The sequence below is a fragment of the Ovis aries genome, chromosome 22 (genome assembly GCF_016772045.2).
Source record: "Ovis aries strain OAR_USU_Benz2616 breed Rambouillet chromosome 22, ARS-UI_Ramb_v3.0, whole genome shotgun sequence".
Lineage (NCBI taxonomy): Eukaryota > Metazoa > Chordata > Mammalia > Artiodactyla > Bovidae > Ovis > Ovis aries.
In genome coordinates, this window is record NC_056075.1 from 30,569,856 (window position 1) to 30,587,496 (window position 17,641).

The 17,641-nt window shown below is 48.0% G+C and overlaps 1 long non-coding RNA gene across 1 annotated transcript; it reads right to left on the reverse strand.

Annotated features, from left to right (window-relative positions):
* Positions 1-510: 510 nt before the first annotated feature.
* On the reverse strand, positions 511-17,092 carry LOC105604284 (uncharacterized). Its single transcript, XR_001436526.4, has 4 exons — positions 10,023-17,092; positions 4,302-4,388; positions 1,063-1,118; positions 511-732 (listed from the first exon to the last, which is right to left on the reverse strand). It is a non-coding gene; the product is annotated as an uncharacterized LOC105604284 (long non-coding RNA).
* Positions 17,093-17,641: the final 549 nt, after the last annotated feature.

Here is a 17,641-nt window from a genome sequence, read left to right on the forward strand (position 1 = left end):
GAAACAGTGACCCCAAGAAGAGTCAGTCTAGAATTTGTGGGGGGACTGGGTAAGAAGTAGGGTTTTCCAGGTGGCTCCTGTGGTAAAGAACACACTTGCCAATACAGGAGACATAAAGAGATGCTGGTTCAATCCCTGGGTCAGGAAGATCCCCTGGAGGAGGGCATGGCAACCCACTCCAGTACTCTTTCTTGCCTGGAGAATCCCATGGACAGAGGAGCCAGCAGGCTACAGGCCATAGGGTTGCAAAGAGTCGAACACGACTGAAGCGACTTAACATGCATGCACATGCGCAGGTAAGGAGTGGGGACAGGGGCGAGGACATCCCAGTGGCCCAGCTGGTGGCGGCAGGTGGGCTTCTACACGGGAAGGAGCTGGCTCAGCTCCAGGGTCAGGAGTCTGGTCCTCCCTCCGAGCTGGGTATGCACATGGTGGGCAGGACGGGGGAGAACCAGCCCATAGTTTTCATAAGCTGTTCAAAGGGATCTGAAACCCCAGAATACCAGAGCCTTTCTTTGAAAAATTTTTATTTCATACAAAATTAATATTTAGATACATTCTCACCAGAAAAGGTCACATCATACCAAAATACAGGGAGCAACAAGGAAAATCCTCCCCTGAGGCCCCCAGTGCTACAGCCCTCCCCAGAAGAAGTCACTGTTATCTGCTCAGGGTTTGTCCTTGGTGAACTCAGGCTCTGAGTCTCCTCTCAACGGCGTCCTGGCGTGGTGGCTATTGAAGCAAGAGAAAAAAAAAAATAAAAAAATAAAAACACATGTTCACACCACATGAAAGCATCCTCTTTTTCTTGGGCTCTCCACACCCCTATCCCAGTCATGCCTACCCTACCTGACTTACACACACTGACAACAGTCTGAACTGAGGAAACTCTCCCCAGATCCTTGACCTGGGCGGCAACCCCTAAGCTCCCAAGCGCTGGGATGCCAAGGAGCTGCAACCTCCTTCGACTCCAGGGCAGGCATTCTTTGGCTCCCAGAAAGCCTTCCCTGGAACCCAAGAAAAGGAGGATGGGTATTGGAAGGCAGGTGGGTACATTTTTACCTTTATCCTGAGTGGGCGTCCAAAGTCTTTGCTCTGTCCCAAAGGCCTCCAAATCCCTGAAAAGGATTAAAACCACAGTTGTAAACTGATTGCCTCTTAATGGGGAAGAGTATCTTAGCAAAAACAATTCAGTTCTTTCTGGAGTTCTTTCTAATTCACAGTTGCAGGCTCCAGAGTCCTGCCCGGGAATAAGGCAGCCTTCCCCTCCCCTTGAGCTTGGGGCTGAGGGCAGCAGGGAAGAGGGAGGAAAGGAGAGGGAGGAAGAATTAGAGATGAGACGAGTGAGCAAGCCAAGCATCGCCCCCGGAAAATCCATGTCCTTCCTAGAACCTCAGAATGTGACCTTATTAGACAAGGCTTTGTAGCGATCTACTATTTATTACTGGAGTGTTGCAGTCATTAAACTAAGATGACATCATACCAGAGTGGGTAGGCCCTTAATCCAATATGACTGGTGTCCTTATATGAAGAGAAGAGACAGTGAGGTCACAGAGGGGACAACACCACGTGATGGTGAAGGCAGAGACTAGAGTGATGCGTCCATGGGTGGCGTCTATGGGACTGCTGGAAACCACTGGAAGCTCAGAGAGAAAGGCAGGAACAGTCTCAGGAACCAACCTTGCTGGCACCTTGATTTGGGAATTCTAGCTTCCAGAACTGTAGGAGAGCACATTGCTGTGGTTTAAACCACCTAGTTTTCAGTTGTAATGATCGTCCTAGGACCCTAACATGCCAAGATAGCGGCGACAAAAAGCAGAGCTCAACAGAGACCCAGAGTCCTCGGCTCTCAGGAACTAAAAAGGCCTCTTGGGGTCAGAGAGTCTGTGCCGTGTGCCCCCTCGCTGGGGCTGTGCTCACTCAGGTGTGCAGGCAGCTCTCAGCCTGGAGACATTTCTCCTAATAAGCAGCAAAACCAAACACATGTTCCCGTCCAGGCCCCCGAGTCACCTGCCACTTGGCATTAAGAGGATGTCAGCCCAGTTCCTGGCTGGCAGCGCTGACAGGCGCCCATCTGCTCCGGAAGTGCCTGGCCTGGGTAAACACAGCCACGCTCTGCCTCCCACGGCCAGACCAGCGGGGCCAGGCAGGCTGTGCGGAAGCCCTGGGCCTCAGGCCCCCTCAGGGTCACTCTCTACCCCAACCTGGCCACGGCTGGCTGCCCCTACTGGAATGGCATCCCTGGAAACCGAGAAAGGAAGAGCAGGGGCTGGGGGTGGGGGCTCAACACAGGACCCAGCCCACCTCCCAGGTCACTTCCTCGAATCCCTCCCTGCTGGGCCCAGGGTCACTGCCCCTTCCCACAGGCCCTTCCCTCCCCACTCTCACCCACGTCAAGCCATCTGCCACTCTCGCCCCCCTGGCGGGCACCACAGCCTGTGACTCAGCGCCCAGCCCTGAGGCTGCTCTGTGGGTGGCAGCTCCGGAAACCTTGGTGGGGAGGGAGCCTGGGCTGGAGGGCTGGGGGGAGAAGACATGTGCAGACCCCAGGTGGCCTTTCCCTGAGCACCAACCCCTGACCACACTGCCTTCATCGGGTTCTTAAAGCGGGAACTCTCTAGCAGAGGTGTTTCCTAAAATATAATGGTCTCATTAAAATGCACCTAATTCAGTTTATGTTTTTCCCTCGGGGATCCACCACCTGTTCTTCAAGCCCTGATCCTGGGGCCAAGTTGAGACCTGCTTCTCTAGTGTACTCCACCCTCATCTCATGTGACACCCCCCAACCCCTTGCAGCCCCCCGGGAATAGAATATTCACCCCACACTTGCCCTTGTGTGGATGAATTCCCACGAAGGTGTTAGAGACTTCATGTCACCTCCCTGCAGACTCGAGCAAAGGGCTTGACCCCAGTGTGTGTCCCAAAGGAACAGTGGTAATGGTGAGACTGGAGGTGTCATTCTGGGGGGTAAGGATGAGGGGCTGGACCTCGCTCAGCACATCTTGGGAGGGGTCTGTTTCTGAGTCAGGAGCTCTTTACGTGTATGATGTCTCCCCTCAAAGGGGCTTGGCCCCTGGAACTTGCCTCTGGAGGAAAAACCTGCAGGCTGGGCTTGTTCCACAACTTGAAGATTGGGATTTGAGGGCCCAGCCCCAACCCCCAAGAGGTGAAAATAGGCCTGGGTCTCCAGCCCCAGGAGACCCAACTGCCCAGCACACAAGAGCCTGCTTCGGGGATCTGTCTCCACCCACTTCTGCTGAGCCCCCTTCCAGCGGGTCCAGCCTCCCTCAGGGCCTCTTAGAGATTTAGCCGCCTTGCCTCAAAGCTGAAAGGAGGTCTCGGGATTCGGCCCTTCCCCTCCTGACTTAGCGGCCTTCTGGCATCCATCTCGGATTCTCCTACAGAACCAGGGAGTGGTGCCCCATCTTCCCTTCCCAGCCCTGTTCCCTCCTGAACAAACCCACAGCTTCCTTTCATTTCATAGTGACCGTTTTACCGCTGATAACCGCAAGGAAACAGATCAGGCCAAGCAAAAGTAAAGAATCCTGGAAAACTCCAAGAAACCTCAGACTTGTAGCAGGAAGAGTCTGAATGTATTTAATTCCTGGTGCTGTAGCCACCTGTGAACTTGAACAAGACACCCTATCTGCACCTTGGTGGCTTCAACTCCAAATGGGGGATAACATGAGTGTCTGCCCCACAGGGTGGCTGAGAAGGTTAAAAGAGGCAGAGGACTGTGAAAATACACAATCTGAGATTGTCGGTCTGGTTCTTCCAAAGTGTACACAGTCTACTAATAGTAAAAATTAATCCCAGTCACATGCATTATTCATTTAGCACTTTCTGTGCTGACACAATGAGTGTCAGACATTGTCTGAGGATGTGCCTCCCATAAGTCTATGTTCTTTTACCCCAGTCTTTCTTCCCACACTTTTTCAAGAGACAGTTCAATGCCTCTAGGGGGGCCCCTCCCTGCCCCTGGGTACTGGGATATTTTCCAGGCTAACCCTCTCTGAAGGAGAGTCTCCTGGGCACATATGCTGCTTCCCAGAGCAGGAAGGTGGGCAGAAAATGGCCCCAGCTGGAAAATCAGAGTTTGTGTTTCTGCACAACTTCTTCAGAATAATAGACTTGTAGGGGAAAAAAAAAAAAACAACAACACAGAAAGCTTCACTCAGAGAACAGCAACCTGTTTTGCCCAGGGTTCTCCTGGCCTGTCCCACTTCACAGCTGCAGAAATTGTGATATTTCTTGAGGCCACACAGCAAGTAAGCAGCAGAGATTCCACCAACATTGAGTACCTGCGACATCACGGCAGGTACTGTATCCAACACGGCAGGTACTGTATCCATCCACGGCTCCCATGCCAGGGGAATGGCATTGGCATTCTATGGAAAGGGATCAGACCCACACAAGTCAAAAAGGTCATTGCTGAGACGGATAAATTCTATGAAGCAAATAAATCTGGGTGCCAGATGGAGTGGTGGGTGGATTTAGGGGAGGAGTCGCTCTCTATCTACTGTAGTCAAGGAGGCCTCTGAAAAGTGACATTTTTTGACATTTTGAAAAGATGAGACACAGGTATGTGAAGAGCGGGAGGAAGAGGCATTCAGCTGAAAAGAATGGCAGGTGCAAAGGCCCTGGGGGCAGGAACGTGCTTGGGCTCTTCCAGGAACACAAAGGCCAGAGTGGCTGAAGCAGTGAGAGAGAGGGGGCAGTCAGGGAGGTGAGGAGGAGAGGGAGTCAAGAGGCCCCACAGCCGTCGAAATGAGCCTGAATTTCATTCTGATGGAAACAGAAAGCCATAGGAAGCTTTCTAAGCAGAACAATGACAGTTGTGATGTGTCATTTACAAAGTTCACTCAGGAAGCTGTGTGAAGGATGGAGGGAAGGGTGGCAAGGAGTTGTGAGGACGCTCCAGTGGCCTGGACAACCATGCGAGCTGTGGGCGTGGAGCGAAGAGGAAAGCAGATCAATACCTGATACCAACACCTGTGAAGCACTGAGCGCTGGCCGGGCACGCATCAAGGGATATTCAACACAGAGCTGGGGGCCTCAGAAGAAGCGGTGCTGGTGGCTAGCTATGTGGCCAGGGTTAGGAGACTGGGCTTAAGGCCACAGGAGACCAGCAGCCCTAGGTGGGAGCCTGCAGGGACAAATTTTGGGGATCTCACATACTCCTTTCAGTTCCCTAACATATATGATGTCTTTCTCTTCTTAAAAGGCCATTGTCAGAGGCACTACTTGTGACAGATCAGTGTTTCAGAAATAAGAGCCTGGAAGCAATTAGAACAGAAGACAGCTTACTCTATTTGTTTTTCTATTTCAAAATTGTGTTTAAGTTGCACAGACACATGATAAAAACCTTCAGAGTACAGAGCACATAGCAAGAGATAACTCTCCTTCCACTCTCTCTCTATCCCTAGAACATATTCTCTGTTATCTATTCATTTTTAATTTTTCAGAAACATTCTCAGCATATACATACGTATACATCACACATCCTATTTTTAAACATGGAAATCAATTCAGTTCAGTCGCTCAGTCGTGTCCAACTCTTTGCAGCCCCACAGACTACAGCATGCCAAGCTTCCCTGTCCATCACCAACTCCTGAAGCTTGCTCAAACATGGAAATAGCATAGTAAATTGTTTTGTATCTTTTTTTTTCCCCCAAGCCATATGGCTCAGAGGTAAAGAATCTGCCTACAATGCAGGAGACACAGGAGACCTGAGTTCAATCTCTGGGTTGGGAAGATCCCCTGGAGAAGGAAATGGCAACCCACTCCAATATTCTTGCCTGGGAAATCCCACGGACACAGGAGATTCAGTCCATGGTCTCACAAAGAGTTGGATAGAACTGAGCACAGAACACATGAATCACTATTTCATTCTTTTTTAGTGGCTGCATGTTACACCATCACAAAGCTGTATCATATAGGAAAGTGGGTATTTAGATGGTTTCTAGATTTTGGCTAATACCGACAGTATAGCATCAAACACCTTCATGTGTGGGTCTTCAGTATTTCTACTGGATAAATTCATAGAAATGGAATTTATAGCTCAAGGGATAATTACATATTTCCAGTTTGAATAAGTACTAGCAAATCACTGTTTAGAACAGATGGAGCAATTCACTCCCCTTAGCTCCTGCTGCCCCTAACAGCAACGCCCTCACAAAGTCAATATAAGGCATCATCCAAATGTTTCTTTTTTGCCAATTTCATGACACCTGAAAACTTGCATGTGTCAAGTGTGAGTCCACCTTCAGTGGTGTGGTGGGTGTTATCACCCTCATTCTGCAGATCAGAGAGCGTAGTTCACTCACCCCAGGACACAGCCAGTGTCCCAGGACTGCTGTGAACCATAGAAATGACAGAAAGCCCAGCTGGGAACAGGATAGGCAAGACCAAGAGTGAGGATGCTAAGACCAGGCAAGGTTGTGGTTGCCTACGCAGACACTCCGGCTCTGGCAATTAAGATGGGGAAGGGAACTTGCAGGTCAGAAGCCAAGGGATCAGGTCTTGGTTTCAACGATCAGGTCTATAAACCCGTTCTTCCAGGACCTGGGACAAAATGCTCCCTCTTCTGTGCGCATGCCTGGGCCAGCCTGAGCCCTGGATGTGGGTGTCAGAGAGCCATATCAAGGCTATATGGGAAGTGGGTCAGCCACTCTCTGAAGGAGTAGGGAATTTAGGAGCAGAGACAACAGTGGATGTTGACATCTGGGACTAAAGCCCCAAGTTTCCTCTCTTCCCACAATGAAGGTTGGCGGTTGCAAAGCAGGAAGATGCAGGCTCCATTAAAATTGAGAAAGGTCCCTGTCAATAAACCACAGTAGCCAAACGAACCTAAGTTTAGCATCACACTCTAAGCCTGTTTGGGAGCCTCTTGACTTTTCTAATGGGCTCCATTTCCGTGAACTCAAAGGTAATGGAATCAGCTTCAGAGAAAACAATGTTCTAAATAAAGAAATGCAATCAGAGCTGCCGACCTTCGACAAAAACTCTTCTCATAGGCCTTGGATTTGAAGTAAGGAATGTGCACTTTGAGAGGGTGTGTGTGTGTGTGTGTGTGTGTGTGTGTGTGTGTGTGTGTGAAGACTGTGAATTTCAGGTGTGACTGAAACTAGAGAGAAAGTGCCAACATGTTACTAAGATTGTCTTTTAAAAAACAAAACAAAACAAAACAAAAACAAACAACAATGACAAAGAAAACAAAAAACTTTAAAGAAAAGATTAGAGTAAGAGGGCAGGGAATTGTGACTGTTTTGAAACTGACATTAGGGCCCATCCAAGTGTAGTAGGTATTAGACAGAGATAGGTTGCCCAAAGGAGTGGATTTCCGAAGATCACCCTCTCAGACTCACTGTGCAGCAATTTGAAAACATGGAATGTTCCAAGAGGGGAAGGGCCAGGCTCTCAAAGCAGGCTCATCCTTGAAGCTTGTGTGCATAAGGAGAGGGTTTTCTGAGCTATGAAGGTCAGACTCAGGCAACCATGAAGGTCTTCAAGGGAGTCCTAGGGCATCAACCCAGATAAGCCCAGAGTGTGGTCTGTATCTGGAACTGACTCTCTGAGATACTAGAGTTTCCAGTTCATCTTTCTGGGTGAAGATGGTCTCTACTCCTCCAATTTTCTGGAAATTTCTCCCATTTTCCATACCATCTACCCATCCAGCCCATCCATTCCTCTGTCTCAAGCAGTCAGTAAATAAACCATTTTTGAGCCCATGACAAATCAAAGACCACACTAGGCACCATGTGAGAATCAGAGTAGGGTTACTGGGTGCTGTTGGGACACTGGCAGTGGGGGGGTCTTATACCGGTCATGGGGAGTAGAAGTAAGTGTGATTATCTTGGAAAATAATTGGGCATCATCTGCAAAAGTTGAACTTGCACACTAAGTTCCTCTCTTAGCTATATACCCCCAAAATTCTTGCACCTGTGTGAAAGATGTGGATAATGATGTTTAAAGAAGCAATGTTCATAATGGTAAAGCTATGAAAAACTCAGATATCAGAGAAGGAACACTTTGTGAATTACAGTTTATTCCCACAATGTAATCTTATGCAGTGTGAAAATGAATGAACTATAGTTATATGCAATAAGATGGACGAATCTTAGAAACAGCTGATGAGTTTTTAAATAGTTTCAAGTTAACAAAACTATAAACCAGATATACTTTAATAAATTTTTTAAAACGCAAGTTTCAGAAGACTACATATATCATTTTTTTCTAAAGCTTAAAAATAAACAAAGCTAAGTAACATTTTTAAGGAAACAAAAAAATACGTCTTAAAATTTTTTGAGAGTCAGGAATACTAAGCATAAAATTTAGGATCGTTGTTACCACTGGGGGCAGACAGTTTACAAAACAGGGGAGGAGCCCACCGGTAGGGCCAGTGATCTCAGTCATGTTTTAGCTCTTGGACCTCATAGCAGTTATCAAGTGTTTGTTTTGCTATTATATTTTATTCACTGCATATCAATGCATATTCTTTGATATCGAAAACTTTTTAAGGCAATAGCTCCTGGTCTGAAGGAGATTGCCAATCATATGATAAAACAGAGGCACAGACCCCTGAAAAGGTATTTTGTATGTCATAGTACAAGAAAAAACCTTATGAATGAATGACTGTTTGAACTCGTTGCAAGTGACCAAAACCAAATGCAAACTAGTTTAAGCAAAAGTAAGTAGTAAGTAAATAATAGGTAAGTAAATCTGGCTCATTAATCCAGGTGAGGCCAGAACCAGAAACTCTAAAACCTCAAATAATGAGCAACTCGTTTCCTCACTCTCCCTGCCTCTTTCTGTGTGTTGGCCTCTTTCTTGTGGTGCTTCCATTTTGTAAGAGGAAGAGAAGAAGGGGCGGGGACCGTGCCAGCCTGGCTTGCATCATGTCAGTTTGGCAAACCCAAAGGCAAAAGAGGGGGATTTTCTTCTCTCTATATTCCAGTCACAAGGTCCCAGGCAAGGATTCCAATTGGCCTGTTTTGGGTCATACGTCCATCCCTGGGCCAATCACAGTGGCCAGGAGAAAGGGTATTAATGTGATTGGAGGAAATCGTGGGGGTGGCGGGATGGGAGGGTTACCCCCAAAAAGGAAGTCATATCAAGAGGAAGCAGAAGGGATGACATTAAGCCAGCGTGACAGGTGTCCACTCCCGAGGCTCAGACAGCAAAGGGAATAAGAGTTGGGGTGTAGGGAGCACAGTGAGGCTCTTTGGCAGAGAAAGTCCTAACCTGGAGGCTGCACAGGGGCAGAACTTGAAGCCTTAGGGAGGGAGGGAGGCTCCTGCCAGACCCTGGAGGCATGAGGCTGACTGTGTAAGGCAGGAATGGCTCCGGGGGATCCTGGGGGAGCCATTTTAATTGTTCTGTGGGCTGGTCGGCTCCAGGGTGTAAAAACAAACCCTGATGGGAGGGATTCCCTGGGAATGGAAAAAAAGGTACATAGAAGGCAGAACACAGGATGTTGCGGAAGCCCAGCGGACGCCCCCACACAGGGCTCAGGCTGAGTCAAGCGGACGTCTGGGGCTGTGGAGGGGGCAGGCTGGCGGCCGCTGGGAACAGAGTGCAGCGTGGGGCCAGGAGCTCTTCCCTCTAGCAGTTGCCTAGAAGGACGTTTCCAGCCCAGCTGATCTGGCTCACCGTCCCCAAGTCGTAGCTCTCAGGAATCCCACGCTAGTTACATGGCAGAGCGGCGACCCTCAGTGTGAGGAGGGTCTAACAGGCCCGGCGGCCATGTTAGTGCCCTAAGACGAGCAGGGCCTGCAGGCCCAAGAGTCCCTGCCTCAGAGCGAAGTAGGAACCGGGGCAGGGGTGTCTAGTCACATCAACTCGACAGCCGCCACTTATCCATTTTGAGTCCGGGGCTCTGGCGTTTGCCCAGGATACAAATCCTCATTCTGACATTTGACAAATTCGGGACCTGGGCCATGTGCTTCACTCTCTGAGTTCCCAGAGTCCCAGTCAGGAAAATGCCCGTAACACAGTGTCATACCTACCTGAGAGGCACCTACCTGAGGGGCGAGTGTGAGGCCCATGTGAGAAAAGGTTATGGTTGGCAGGAGGTTCTGCATCGGTGTTCGTCATAGTTACAGTCAGTGTTAGTCGGCTTGTCGTTTCTGACTTTTTGCGATCCTCATAGCCTGTAGCCCTCCAGGCTCCTTTATCCATGTGATTCTCCAGGCAAGAATACTGGAGTGGGTTGCCAGTTCCTTCTCCAGAGGATAATGACATGATTTCATAACCTAGAGTCCCTGAGGTGAAAGGTGTGAGCCCCTGACAGTGCAGACAGTCACACAGAGGCTAAATGACCCCATGCTGTAGAAGGCACAGGGCCCTGTATTTGAAGCAGTTTCCCACCTCGCAGCCTTTGCTTGTAAAATGCTTCCCTTGGCTCCAACATGGCTCATTCCTCTTTATCCAGGTTTAGGATAAATGGCGTCTCCTCAAAAAAATCTTCTCTGATCACCCTACTAAAAGTGTAACCTCCCTATTCTCCATCCAAATACTCTCATTTATGATCTTCCTTTTTTAATTGTTGTTCAGTTGCTGAATCATGTCTGACTCTTTGCGACTCCACGGACTGCAGCATGCCAGGCTTCTCTGTCCTCCACCAACTTCCGGAGTTTACTCAGATTCATGTCCATTGAGTCAGTGATGCTATCCAACCTTCTGTTCCTCTGCTACCCTCTTCTCCTTTTGCCTTCATTATTACCCTTTTATATTAATTTATATTTTTTATTTGCTTATATTAATAATCCAATTCCCTTCTGGAACATAAGGTTACTGAGTACAGATACCTGTTTCGCCACTGTATGCCTACCCTAGCGTGGCACATTGACAGGTGCTTAAATATTTGTGGAATGAATAGATGAAGAATGCCCTTATAGAACTCAGGCCATGCATTTCAACTAAGGCTCAGCTTGTACCCCCATACCAACCTGGTCTTCCCTAGGGTTCTGTGGTTCACCCAGAACCTATGTGGGGAACTGGGGTTAGCCAGTTGGAGTTTAGCTAGATAGACCACTGGTAGACCATCACGGATAGGTCTATTGATAGACCATCAATAAACATTTGCGGAGTCCCTTACTACCTGCCTTTGGGGAATATCCTGGGCTGGCTTGGGGAGACAAAGCCTGTTGGATATCCTCCTTGGCTGCTGTCCTGAAGCCCTCTCCATGGCACCTACTGGGTGGAATCATGTTTAAATGTCTAACTTCAAATGACAATTCATGATTTCATACTGAAAAATGTCACTGAGATACAAGTCTGACACTCCAGTTTGCTGATTGGCATGATCTCTGCCTGCAAGCCAGTGCTTTTCAAGACATGGTCTGTGGCCCGTCTATAATGAATCACGAGATGCTTGGGAAAACAAACAAACAACAAAAAAACTACACAGGCTCCTAGCCAGCCTGGACTTGCTAGATCAGAATCTCTGCAGCAGGTTTTGAAGTCAGCACTTTTCTTTAGAGTAAATAACTCAGGCAAGATCACATAACTAGTGAGTAGTGGAGGACCAAACCCAGGCAGTGGGGCTCCAGAGCCTGTGTGTGCCTGACTTTTGTCTGATGGTAGCTTTCTATTCCCCACAGGCCCACGTCTGCCTGTCGCACCAGGGACTCAGCAACAACTGTCTCTCAAAACTCCATTTGCACCCTTCCAACAAGCAGGTCCAGCCCCCCTGCTGATGGCCACCTCCTTTGTTTGATGAAGTCTGTGGTGAGCATGCAGGTCTGTCTGTCCCCCGCCCCCCCCCATAAGTTTAGAGGGTAAACAGTTATTTAGATCATTTCTGTATCTCTGGAAGCCAGGACAAGGCCTCACCCAGACCAACTTCAGTCTCGGTGGGTTGCAAATAGGATATATTCACCCACCTAATACTTCTGTGCCTACCCTGTGCCAGGCCTTTTGTGGGCACTCGGGATGCAGCAATGTAAAACCAAACAAAAACCCTTTCCCCCCAAGGAGTTTATAGTCTATGTACAAGTGAAGTGATAATGACCTCTGCAAGGCCTGCCCGGAAGTAAATGAAATAAACTGCAAGTTGGAAAGAAAAGTAAGAACTCTGGGGACTAAAGCAATCAAGGGGGACTTCCTGTGAGAGGTTTCACTAGCATCACTTTCCTTATGTTTGAAATCACCTAAGATAATTCTGTTGAAGACTTGAATGTTCTCTGTAGAGCCTCACTCCCAGTGGCCAATGCTAAGGATGTGGTGTATCAGGCACAATTCCCACAGTTCAAAGCACCTTGATCAGGGTCTGCAGGGAAGGTGTGGGAGTAGGGGAAATGAGGATGGAGGGGCAGAGGGACATTTATTAATAATAATGTTATTTTGAGTGAAATCTTTGTTCTGGAATCCAAACCCAACTGCTTCTCTTAGGTTGCTGTGAGGATCAAATGCTTAACTCAAAGGAGGAGAGGTCAGTTAATGGATGGCATTGTTGCTGTTTTGGGTAGAAAACACTCTCAAGTAGTCCTAGCTCATTTACCTGAGTAGGCAAGAGGGAAAAACAAGAGATGGTCTGGAAGGCTCCCAGATAATGTGGGGCCTTGCAGACCAAGGTGATTTAATTCTGAGATGAAAGCTACTGCAGGCTTTTAAGCAGGTGAAAGACCACCAGCTTCTTAGAGAAAGGACTACTGGCTGGCTAGAGTGGAGACAGAGACCAGTTAGGAGGCTACTGCCAAGGTCCAAGTGAGGGACAAAAGGGGCTTGGGTGAGGGAGGTAGAACAGGAAACGTTTCTGTGAAAGTGAAAGTGTCAGTCACTCAGTCGTGTCCAACTCTTTGCAACCCTATGGACTGTAGCCCGCTAGGTTCCTCTATCCATGGGATTCTCCAGGCAAGAATACTGGGGTGGGTAGCCATTCTCTCCTCCAGGGGATCTTCCCAAATCAGGGATAGAACCCAGATCTCTTGTATGGTAGAAGAGGAGATGTTCCTGTGAAAAGACATCCATTTTGGATGTGAAAATACAGCAGGGGTCGGGCACAGGAGAAAGAGGGATCAAGGAGGACCTCAGGTTTTGGGTTGGTAAATCGGGGTATCATATTCTTAGATGAGGAAAGTAGAGGAAGAGCAGGTTTAGGAGACAAAATCAAGTGTTGCTCATGTTGGTGGGGATAGCTGAGGAATGCCCCCCTCATGACAGAACCTGCGAAAGTATAACCTTCTGTGGCAAAGGGACTTTGCAGATAGGATTAAGCTGAGAATTTTGAGGTGGGCAGATTGAATTATTTGCTGTATGTATACATGCTAAGTTACTCAGTCATGTCCAACTCAGTGCAAGCCCATGGACTGCAGCACCCAGGCTTCCCTCTTCTTCACCGTCTCCTGGAGCTTGCACACACTGATGTCCATCGAGTTGGTGATGCCATCCAACCATCCTCATCCTCTGTCGTCCCCTTCTCCTCCTGCCCTCAATCTTTCCCAGGATCGGGGTCTTTTCCAATGAGGTGGCTCTTCACATCAGGTGGCCAAAGTACTGGAGCTTCAGTTTCTGTTTTTCCAGGGACTATTCAGGGTTGAGTTCCTGCAACTAATATAACATTGTAAATCAACTATACTTTAATTTTAAAATAAATAAATAAAAATGAAAAATGAATGTGATTTAGGAAAGCAAAAAAAAAAAAAAAAGACAGTTCTTGGTATATGGCCACAGAAATCTAGAGTCTGAATGCTATCAACCAGCTCCCCTTGAATTCACTAAGTCTACTATATACTATTTCGTTGGAGGCAGATGGGGAGAAGCCAGCCAGGAGCTAGCTCACAGCCCAGGAGGAACTCATCGAAGGGAAGGGAAGAGAAGGCTGAAAACTCAAATACAGGCCCCAAGCAGAAAGAGCTGAGTCCCAGGAGCTCAGGGAGGATGGGCTCTGCTTAGACAGAGGGAGGAAGAGGAGACACTATTACAGGGGCTAGGGGTTCAATAACTGGGGAGAAAGGTCTAGAAGATGCTCTTTTAGCTCCTTCTGAGAAGGAAAGCATGGTTAATTCAAGAAAATTCTGTCTGAGGAGTGCAGGCAGCCTAAGAGCCAACTTTTGCCCCAAGCAGTTTGCAATCTAGCTATCAAGAGGAGCTCCAGAAGTGACCAGCAGAGCCTCAGAGCGATGCAGTGCAGGGAACAACTTCCGGACTCAGTTTAGCGTCAGGTGAGCCTAGGTCTTTGGCCCATTTCTGCCACTAACCACTACGCCTGCACTTCAGTGTCCTTATGGGAATTTTACCTCCTCCTTCACCAGGTTGTTGTGAGACTTAAAGGAAAATAATAAATCTGAAGTGCTCAGCAGAGAGCCCTGCACACAGTGAGTGCTCAATAAAATAAAGCCATTATTATTAAAATAAGTAGGTGGTTCACTGGGTGGGAATCTCAGTATTTTTGAGATTCCAGACTTCAGTCTGGGTCATAGATAATTCACCCACCTGTGTTTCTCCAGGTGGGGTCCCCAGCAGACCACCCCGGGAGACTGTGGTAGGATCCAAACTCCACAGTTTAATAACCCTCGCCATGCCCACCCTCTTCACCCCATGACGTTCAAGCCACTCAAGGCCAAGAACCACTGCTTCAGTGTGACCATACTCAAGCCAGACTCCCCTGGTTTTTGCCTTTCAAAGCAGCGCGTGGATGGCTTTCTCCTGGGAGCATCATAGAGGCAGAGTGCCTCACCTAGCCTTCAGTTTTCCCCAAGCCAGGGCCTTCCACATACAATCAGAGAAACGCCTGGTTTGCGATCTCCGACGGCTGGGACTCAAGGAAGCTCTGAATAAGGATGGGGTTCAGAAATCTGCAGAGTTTAGCTCCCAAGAACACCAACTTACTCACTCCCCATAATTTACCTCCTGGGTAACTCTCCCAGTAACCCCTAACACCTTTCCTTGTTCAATTTTTCTCTGTGGCGTTTACAGCGACTCCGCAGGCTACAAGTCTTACTCATTTCGTTTAGTGTCTATCTATCTCCATTACAAGGTAAGCTCTCTGCTTATGAGCTTTTGTTTGTTTATTTGGTGTTTTGTTCTGCTTTGGTCTTCTCTGTCCAGGCTGTATCCTTGGGCTTAGAACTACTAGCTGGCATACCACCAGCCCTCAGTAAATATTCACCGAGTGAGCAAATGAGTTGGACAGCTCAAATTCCTTCCTGCCCCAGAAGCTCCCGGTACAGGAGACAGGACAAACCTGTGTTGCTTCTCCAGCTCTGTCACCAGCTCATCCCTGCGGCAGCGTTGGGGGGTGGGATGGCCTGTAAACGTTTTGCTGAACTCTTATTAAATATTTCCCCCTTTCCCGTGCCAGTGTTTTCTTTAACTGCTCCTCTTGTGAGAATAGAGTACATTGCGTGAGGCAGGGGGCGGGGGCGGGGGGGGTGCTTTCAGAGCTGGCCAGTTAACAGGCAGTCATTCCCTATTCTTTCTTCCTCTCTCACATTCCCTTTTATGGGGCCGAGTGTATTATAGAAAGAAGGGCTGCCTCAAAATACCCCTGTCCTATGTTTACATATATAAACATTTACATGCATGTTGTTTTTGGTTATACAAGTAACCATAACAGCTGACCTTCCCTGAGTGTTTACTGAATGCCAGGCCTGGTGCTAAGCACGTGCATCTCCTTGTTTAATCCTCTCAACAACCCTGTGACATGGGTTGTATTCTTGCTGTCGCCCCACCTTTACATATGTGCTGCAAGAGCTTCTGTGTGGTCCACAGACACACACCTGAGTTTGAAGGCGAACCAGACGGCCTGATTTCAACATATCCCTCATTCCTAACTGCTGCGATAACTGCCTTTCTCAAAAAGATGTGTTCATTTTCAGGCAGTCAAACAATAAAGTGGTTAAGACTACATGCTTCCATGGCAGGGGGCATGGGTTCGATTGCTGGTCAGGGAACTAAAACCCAGCATGCAGTGCAGCACAGCCAAATCAATTTTTTTAATACATTAAAAAAAAAAAAAAGTAAACAAGGAGAGCTTCTGCCAAACCCCTCAAAGAGGCTGCTGTTAGCTGATAATGCTTTTATACTAGGGAACTTCTTATACCAGTAGTATGTACCTGGGCTTTTTCTTTTCCTACAATAGTTGTCCCAGACCTTTTGTTTCACTTAATTTTTTCACTCTCTAATATTATAATACATTTTGGACCAGATCTTCACTAAGTGATGCCTCCACTCTTAGAAGCTTTAGGTTGATGTTCTGGCTGCAGGGGCTAAGGATGGAGTGATGTGGTGAAGACAAACCTATGGATATAGTAAGGAGGTATATAGCATGCTGGCTAGACAACAGCTGGATGAATTTGGGCTCTTATGGGTTTAGGAGGTGCCTTTAGAAGTGGGAGCTTATTTGTTTTGTTCTTGCTTTTTAGCTTAGTTAGTTCAGGGTACCATCCCATTGACTGAGAAATGAATAGGCTTCCCTCCCATTCCTTGGTAGCTCAGACAGTAAAGAATCTGATTGCAATGCAGGGGAGTGGGGTTCAATCCCTGGGTCAGAAAGATCCCCTGGAGAAGGAAATAGCACACACACACACCCCCTACCCGCTTCAGTATTCTTGCCTGGGAAATCCCATGGACAGGGGAGCCTGGCAGGCTACAGTCCATGGGGTCACAAAAGAGTCGGACACAACTTGGCAACTAAACCACCACCCCTGAATCAGAGGATCTCAAAGGCAAGCTCTCCTGGACAGTCCTAGGTAATCTCAACGCAGGCTGGGCTAAAGGGAGCCAAAGGCTTGCCTTCTTAGGCTCCTTAAGGACTATGCCCATAATTCATTCTCAGCTTCCAGGCATAGTCACTGGGCTGGATGCCAAGCTCATGACAGTGGTTCATTTAATCTGCACAACACTATGGCGCAGGCCTCACTGCCCCCACCTGACCAGTGAGAAACTGATACTCAGAGAAGTCGTTAACTTACCCAGGATCACACAGCTAGCCAGAGTCAGCCCTGTGTTTTTCTCCCTAAGGCCTCAGAGAGTCGCCAGAGAAGGTTGGAGCCGATTCCGGCCCCTGATGGCATGTAAATGAAGCACACAGCCCAGAGCCCTAACCGAGCTGGCTGCCGGCCACACAGCAGGTGTAAGGAATTGGCTGAGGTTCTGGTTTTTCAAACTCTATTTGTTATAAAAGACCTCCAGGGAAGTTGGTAGAAATGAATGGAGTGGAGTCAGTCCTAAATCCTGATAGCCCAGAGGCACTGGAATAACTGACTTCCTGAAGAGGATTTGCCCACAGCCAAACAGAATTAAGCTACATGTCAATATGAATCCAGGGCAGGAGGAATCCTAATCTATAACTTCCTCCAGAGAGACAAGCCTTACTCCTGCCAAGAGGGGTCAGCTGATAGAACTGCCCCGAGGGTATGTGTACGGATATTATTACTAGAAACTAAAGACTGCAGAGAAACTTATCCTTCAGATAGACCTGCTCGCTCCAGCCAGTCATTTTTACCAACAAGGATTGTCCTCGAGTCTGGAGCCCCTAATTAAATCCCTTCAACTCCAATCTGCCGGAGCCACCTAGAAGTACTTTCCCCCCTAGTTTATTCTTTTCTGCAACAAACAAACAAACAAAACACCCTCTGTCCAAAAGGGTCTAGCTTAGGATGGCCCTCAATAGGAAATACAGATAAAAAAAGTATGC